Source organism: Rhineura floridana, chromosome 15 (genome assembly GCF_030035675.1).
Source record: "Rhineura floridana isolate rRhiFlo1 chromosome 15, rRhiFlo1.hap2, whole genome shotgun sequence".
In the NCBI taxonomy this organism is placed as follows: Eukaryota; Metazoa; Chordata; class Lepidosauria; order Squamata; family Rhineuridae; genus Rhineura; species Rhineura floridana.
In genome coordinates, this window is record NC_084494.1 from 27,902,894 (window position 1) to 27,911,443 (window position 8,550).

The window sequence follows — 8,550 nt, forward strand, 5'->3', positions numbered from 1 at the left end:
AGCCTACGGCACCTGGTGTTCCCAGGCGGTCTCCCATCCAAGTATGAACCAAGCCTGGCCTTTCTTAGCTTCCGAGATCAGATGAAATTGGGCGTGTTCAGGTAGTGTGGCTGTAGACAGAAGATTGGTATTTGTGGGCAAATTGTTTGTCAGAGATGCTGTTTCCACCATGACTAGACACTGGCAATACCCCTGTATTACGACTTTCAGTAACTGACCCCAAAGGTAGGAGAGGAACCAATACTATGAAATGGCCCCACCATATTTAAATATTTAGGTAGGATTTCTTTTTTTAAAAATTACAGATTATGTTAGAAATGAGAGAGCAGATGAAAAACTGACATGGAGAAGAACTAGACTGATCTGTCCATCCATGGGGGGAGGTATTACATGAGACCTCTGCAGTGCTATTGTATAATCCCATTGTTACTCTTAATGTCCTCCCCTGTCTCTCTTTTCACTCCCTAAAGAATTATTCCATGTTACCCGAGCCTTCATGATATTGGCGATGATTGCTGGAGTTGTGTCTTTTCTTTGTCTTTCTGCCATCTTGCTTCACTGCCAAATTGGCAGCTTCTCCAAGGCCAAGGCCTCAGCTATAGCCAATCTCTTAGCAGGTATTATGGGATGGGGGGTCATAAGCATCTGCTTCCATAGTCAGTTCAACCCCCCCCAAGCCCTATAATTCAAAGCCATAGCTTGTGTTTGAAAAAATTCTCCAGATCCTATGCCAAGAAGACTTGGGCTGAAATGAAAAGTCCATATAATATTCTATGGGTTGAATCCATCTAAGTCATGCTCTGTATAGACCCATTGAAATCAATGACCAGGACTTACTAAAGTCCATGGACTACAATGGGCCCACTCGGATTTTGACTGGTACCACCTGAAATTTGACAAAACTAAATGAATACATTGCAATGTGAGGTTCTACGCAGAGTAGACCCATTAAAATTAATGGACCCAAGTTAGGCAGGTCTATGACTTTCAACGAATCTACTCTGAGTAAGACTAACACTGGATACTACCCTTTTTTCAACATTTTCCAGTTTCCATTTTGAAATGCTGCTTGGATGTTCTGCTTGATTCCCTGAATGGAAAGGGCCAAATGAGGCATTCTCAAATGGGATCACAATCTTGGTTTAGAAACACAAACAAACCCTGGAAAAAGCAGCTGCAGGGAAGGAAAGTTAATCCTATCCTCTCATGCCATAGTCCTGATGGAAATGGTCCCCTGAAGTCTACCTAAGTCTACCTTTCAAGGTTGGCTTTTTCTTTTTCTTGCTGTTCTAATCACCCTTCATGAGTGGGAGGATGAACCTCTGATGTGGAGAACCTCCTGCACTCATGAAGGGTCCCTGTGTGTTTTAGAACCCAGGGTTCTAAAACATGTTAGAAGTTCCACCCTGCTGCCTTCCCTTATGTGTTTACTAGGGTTATGCACCAGATTCGGATGAGTCCCAAACCAAATCGGCTGATTCAGGGGGAACTGGGCATCAGTCAAGTCTGGTTGAGACAGCCCCAGATCACTGCAAGTTGGGTGGCCCAGACCACTCTGGGAATGTCATGGGCATCAGGCAGAAAGGAGAGGCAGGCACTGAGCAGAAAAATCAACCATTGCAACCATTGGCTGCATCTTCCTGGGAGAAGGTAGGAGCTCAACTCTGCCTGATTCTCATTCCTGTTGATAACTCATTCCTAAGCACCATCCCATGGGACTGATGTCTCATTGATCCTGTGGGGTTCTTTTGGAAGCATGCCTTCCCTGCATAAAACCATTGGCAAAGGAGCACCCAGAAGGATTGAACTCATTGCTCTTGATTGTGGGGTGAAGGAGACATAATATTTCCTTCCCTCACCCCTTCCCAGCTGTATAAATAGTTCATTCTTTTTTTTCTTTTTTTAAAAAACTAATTAAACACGAGCTCTGTCCCTGAACTACTTTGGGACCAGATCTGGCTCAGGTCAGGTTGACCTGATTTATGGGGTGGATTGGGGCCCCGGGTGGATTGGGAGGTGTCTTCTTAACCCTGATGTTGAATGCCCAAAGGCAGCTCAATTTATGAATGTTTTGCTCAGAAGTAACTCCCATTGTGTTCAATGGGGCTTACTCCCATTTGTGTAGAATTGCAGCCTAAAATGGCATTAAAAAGCGATTAGACAAATTCATAGAGGATATGTCTACTGAAGGGTACTAGTCATGATGGTTATACTATCCCCAGGATCAGAATGCCAGTTGCTGGAATACAACAGCAGGAGAGGACAATTGTGCTTATGCCCTGCTTGTGGCCTTTCTAGAGGGATGCGGCTGGCCACTATAAGGAAACAGGATGCTAGACTCGACAGGTCTTTGGTCTTATCCAGCAGGGCTCCTCTTATATTCTTAGGCTCTAAATAATTCAATATTCTTTCATTCTAAGGAATTAATCTTCTTAGGAATTTTATTGTTCTAAGGATTTGTCTCTATCTGTGTGTTCCTAGGCCTTTTGTCCACAGTTGCGATGGTCTTCTTTGTTATCACCTTCTCAGGAAAGGCATGGTCAATGAGCAATTATGGATGGTCGTCTTTTTTGGGCTGGGCCTGCATTCCTCTGTTCCTTATAACTGGTGAGTATGTGCAAAATGGGACCTGCCGAAATATACTCCTTTTATTTACGTGTTTATCCTTCCCATAGGTCTCCCAGGTTCCTGGCCTGAGACTGATCCTGTATCTTTAGGAGAAGAGAAAGTCAGCCAAGTGCAGGTGTCCTTGCAACCCTGTAATGAGAAAAACCACAAGGTGGAATTCTTTCTTCCTCCTACACAACTTTTAAGGATACAGGAGACCTCTTGGTTGCCAGGCCCAGCCTACAAGAGGTCTTCTGTGTCTTTAAAAGTTGTGCAGGGGAAAGGGAGAATTCCACCTTGTGGTTTTCCTCATTACAGTGTTGCAAGAACACCTGCACTTGGCTGACTTTCTCTTCTCTTAAAGATACAGGATCATTCTCAGGCCAGGAACCTGGCAACCCTAGTCCCAGATGGATTCTTTCCTTCCTTCTAGTGCATAACTAAACTATGGAATTCTCTCTCTCTCTCTCTCTCTCTCTCTCTCTCTCTCTCTCTCTCTCTCTCTCTCTCTCTCTCTCTCACACACACACACACACACACACACACACACACACACACACACACACACATGCTATAGTGATGGCCACCAACTCAGATGGCCTTAAAAGAGGATTAGAGAAAACTGTGAAGGGTAATGCTATCAGTGCCTTCTAGCCATTATGGCTATGTTTTACCTCCACTCGATGAGGTCTTAAGTATACCAGTTGCTGGGAATCACAAGCAGGGAGAGCTGCTGTTGCGCTCAAGTTCTCCTTATGAGTTTCCCATTCTCCTTATTGATTCTCATCAAGTTCTCCTTATGGGATTCCCATTGTGAGAACAGTATGTTGGACTTGATGGGCCTTTGGTCTGATCCATCAGGGATGTTATTACAGAACGGTTAGTGCTGATCTACCTGCTTGGCATAATTATGGAGTTGCCCGCCTGGGACTGTCCCACTTAGGCTTCAGGTGGAGGCTCACTTGTTTGATGTTTTCCCTGGTGTAAGTTTCCCTGCACACAATAAAACTAGCAGGATGCAATTAGAGCATCCCTGAGAGGTGAGCATTTAGTCTCTGCTTAAGTGCCCTCAAATAAAGGAGAGCCCACCACTTCTCAAGGCAGTCTTTCCCACTGTCAAGCAGATCTTCGGGAGATTCTCCAACAGTTTGAACTGAATCTGCTTCCAGGCAGTTCCCACTTATGGGTTCTAATCCTGTCCTCTGAAGAAACAGAGAACAAGTTGCCCATTCTTCTGAGGAACAGCCCTGCCAATATTTGAAAATGGGTGTCCTGGTTCTCCTTCCTCTCCTCTCCTCAAGGCACAACATGCTCAGCTCTGTCAAGGTTTTCTGACTCCAGTGGCTGGACAATAGCAATGAGAGTGTGGCAGCTGATGGCTCAGTGTCAGTGGGGCAACGGAATCCACTCTGGGTTGTAGTCCTAAAGCTAAAAGCATGTTGCACAGCTCCTTGAAAGTTCAGACTAAATCCCAGAGTGGATTCCACTGCCCCAATGACATGGTGAGGAGTCAGTGTTCAGATATCTCAGATGTTGTTTACCCTACCCCATCTATTGCCCTAAGCAATCCCTTTTCTCTCCTGATAGGTTGGCTTGCTTACCAATTACATGCTGAGTCAGCATGAGCAGGAGGAAGAGCCATGCTGCTATTTGGGATGACATCTGGAGTGATATTTATAGGGTGGGGCACAGACTGAGCCTGTATTGGGGCGAGTTGGATCTGGAGGAAATGACTGTACCGTTGCCTCAAAGGCAATATTGATGCTTTATATAAGAATAAAGAGGAAAACAACAACACCAAGAAAAAGATATCTTCATAGTTCGTTGGAATCCGTTTATTGAATACTGTAGAGCAGGACTAGCCAATGTGGTACCCTTCAGATGTTGTGGACTGCTACTCCCATTATCCCTGATCATTGGTCATGCTGGTGGGGGCTGATGGGAGTTGTAGTCCACAACATCTGGAGGACAGAACTGGCACTGTTACAGATGCCACATAATACTTGTTCCACACTTGTAGGAAATGATTTTTAGTGTGCCAGCACATACACTTTGGAATTCCCTGCCAATTGCAATCTGGCAAGTGCCTTCCCTATATTCTTTTCAGCCAATGCTAAAAACATTTCTTTTGAGCAAGGGTATCCAGACACGTAGATGTTGCTGTCAGTGGTGGCTGGTGGCTGCTGTCAGTTGGACAGTGGAATCCACTCTGGGGTTTAGTCTGAACTTTCAAGGAGCTGTCCAAGATACTGGAATAGGTTCAGCACCTTGGACAGCTCTTAGCTGGTGTGCTTTAGTTTGGAAATGGACTGCCTTCAAGTCGATCCCAACTTATGGTGACCCTATGAATAGGGTTTTCATGGTAAGCGGTATTCAGAGGTGGTGTCTCCCTCTGAGGTTTAGCGGCAGTGACTGGCCCAAGGTCACCTAGTGAGCTTCATGGCTGTGTGGGGATTCCAACCCTGGTTTCCCAGATTGTAGTCGAGCACCTTAACCACTACACCCCTGCTGTTTTAATTGTCTTTTAAATATTTTTAATTACTTGTTTTTAACTGTTTTTATTAATCATTTTAATGTTTCTTGTAAACTGCTTAGAGGTTTTCTTACAATCAGGTGATACATACATTTTGTTAAACAAACAAACAAATGCCACGTCTTTAGCCATGGTAGACCCTGGAATAAGAGGTCAAAAGTGCAGTCACTATTTTGCCCATTCGTTTCATGAGAAACTAGCCTGCTCTCACCTTTCAGTGATTTTAGCCAATGAGTGAGTGACAGCTATGATCAACATTTAAGGAAGCAGGTGCTAGCCACATGAATGGACCACCCATTGTCTGCAGTAGGAAATTCCTGATCCATTTTCAAGTCTCTTTTTTGATGAGATCTTCTCTTGGAAAGACGTGATTGCTGTCCTACAGAAAATAATTCAAAAGCAGCTATGTGGAGTTGAGCCTCTTGGTTGGCAAACAGTGCCTTAAAATGTTTCAGCCAATGTGATTAGTGCCACCATGGCACCCCATTTTCTGTCAATGACTAGTTTGGATTTCCAACTAAACATACCCACATGGAAACCAATCACAGGTCATAGCAAAAGTCAATCAGTTTGAATTCCTCCCCCCCAGCCCAAACCGATGCTCAACTACACGGTTTCGGTCTAAAGGAGCGCCTCCAGCATCACCAAGTATGCCGCCTGACGAGATCAGCCTCCCAAGACCTCTCGGTCCCACCAGTTAAAACAGCTAGACTGGTGCAGACCAGAGAGAGGGCATTCTCGGTTGTGGCCCCCACCCTCTGGAACTCACTGCCATACGATCTACGCCATGTCCCTTCCTTGGTAGGTTTCCGTAAAGGACTAAAAACATGGCTATTTCAGCGGGCATATAGAACCCCTAGTTAATTTTAGTTTTATAGTGTACAGATGGGGGTAAACTGAATATGTGATAATTGTATTTATTTGTGTTTTATAACTGTATTTTAAAATTAATTATGTACGCCGCCTAGAGTGGCTGTTCACTCAGCCAGATAGGCGGCCTAAAAATAAAATTTTATTATTATTATTATTATAACTGCATGCAAAAATCTCACACTCCATTGACCTACATGCAGCCACATGCGCACTGCTCTTTTGCCCCAGCAAAAAATATTTTAATTGAATTGAACTTTTTTAAACCACTTTAAAATGGTAAAGGCTGCCATTGCAAGAAAAAATAATGCAGCTATCCTTTTGAAACATGGCAGGATTCATCCTCTCTTAAGGGAGTCTACAAATTACTCCAAAGTTTTCAGGAGGGGTTTACTTAACCTTATGAGGTGGCCAAGGGTTTTCCATTTATCCCCTTGCTTTTTTAATAAAGAGCCCATCTACACCACTCACAGCAGTGCAAGGCTCTCTCCTCAGCATCCTGCCTGCTGTGCTTCCTGGAGTGTCTTGGGAGTGAAGCCACACCGTGTCACTTGCAAGGGGTTGTGGGAAGTGTAACTGGCAGGAAGTAGAAAAAGGATCTATCTCCAGCTTTCCATGAGCTGCACTTCCTAGTGAGACCCGATAAGGAGTCTCTGGGTGAAAACCGGAGACCTGGCAACCCTAGAGCAGGGTAAGGAAGGAGGGCCTAGTTTTTTATCTTGCAAGATAAAAAGAGAAGGAGAAATGGATTTCAGTTTGTGTTTAAAGCCCAAATGATCAAATCTGCAGTGTCCAAAACAATATGAGCAATGAAACATAGCCATCCTTCAAAATTTGCACTTGTCTGAAGTTTGCAATGCAGTTTTCCAACTAACCAGCTGCATATATTAGGGCAAATGTACATAAAAATGATTAAGTGAAAACAGCACACAGAAATGCATTGTATTAGAAGAAATTGCTTGTAAAAATGGGTACATTAGCCAAAACTGCATGCAAAAACGTGTTTATTAAGATAAATTGCACTAAAATGCTGAATAATTTCCATGAGGATAAAAAAAATGCAAATTGTTGCAGACATGTGGAGACCTCTATTTCTCCTGGATCCACAGCTGTCACTTGGGAACAGGTGACCTCAGTAGTGCGGAGTGTCTTCCATCACCTTAGGGTGGTGGCCCAACTGCGACCCTCTCTGGACAGGGATAACCTGGCTACAGTAATCTGTGTTCTGGTTTCCTCAAGGTTGGATTATTGGAATGCACTTTACGTGGGGCTGCCTTTGAAAATGGTTTGGAAGCTTCAATTAGTGCAGAATGCAGGGGCCCGATTGTTGACAAGTTCAAGGCAAACAGAGCATATAACACCCATCCTGTTCCAATTGCACTGGCTGGCTGTACACTTCCAAGCCCAATTCAAAGTGCTGGTTTTGATCTATAAAGCTCTTTACAGCTCAGGACCCCAATATCTTCTGGAACACATCTCCCAATATGTGTCATGCCTCCCTCAAAGGACTCAACAGAGGATGAAGGGGAATGGGAGACTTTTAGACCCAGGAGAAGGGATGAGCAGCTCAAGACCCTTCGCCCTCAGACAAGGAGTAGGATCCTTCTGGAGCCATCCTGTCAGATTCAGAGAGAGACCAGGAAGCTACGCTAACCCCAGCACAGAGGAGACACCAAAGGATGTTGGAACAACGAAGGCAGTTGGCCCGTTTAAGTGCCACAAGCGGAGGCGGGGCAAGGATCGTCTTCCGGTAAGACGCTTATCTGAAATCTCCTGTAGTTACTAGGACTTTGCATTAAATACGTGCTCTTATCTATCATATCCGTGAATTCTGAGCCTTTTATACGCAAGCTGCTTGCTAGCCCCAGAAGGCTATAAGTAAAAGCAAATAAAGAGAGGAAGTAGAGTAAACAGAAGCCTCATACATCTGGGCTAATTGCCGCCATTAATCTGGGGAACTGCTGCAGTATATGCAACTCATGTAAGAGCAATTACTCTGCTCCCTCTCAAAGTGTCTCGGCCTTGAGGCCAAGCTTGTATAAAGACACAGATAAACAACGTAACTCACACGGGAGCGAAGGGTGCAAGTGCCTTAGTGTCATATGTTAAGCAACGGCTCGAATAAGTAAAATGACCTTAGCAACTGAGAGAGGAGAAGAGCCTGTCATGGAGAACGGAAAAGGCTTAAACAAATGGCAACCCAAGATAACTAATTATTTCCCACGAATGCAGGATGCAGTGTATCCCCTTCAAACCATGCAGTATTCTCAGGCTAAGGACCCTTTACCAGCAGTGGCACATGAATGGTCACTAGGGAAATCTCTTGCTGTTAATAGCCATACAAAGAATGCTGCCAAAGTCACAGCTCCAAGTTTAGCCGAGGAGCTGCGAGATGCTGGTTTTAATTGCTCATTTAACTCCTTCAACTCACTTTACGATATACCTCCTTCGGAGACCGTCACCATCGATTCATTTCATGAGCAGTTCAGTGAAAACTACTCCACCATCAAGTCCCTTGGAGCCTTTGAATCATCCTCTCC

At 44.4% G+C, this 8,550-nt stretch overlaps 1 pseudogene; it reads right to left on the reverse strand.

Moving 5' to 3' along the window:
* Window positions 1-118, reverse strand: LOC133371022 (5S ribosomal RNA; annotated as a pseudogene).
* Between the last annotated feature and the right edge of the window lie 8,432 nt (window positions 119-8,550).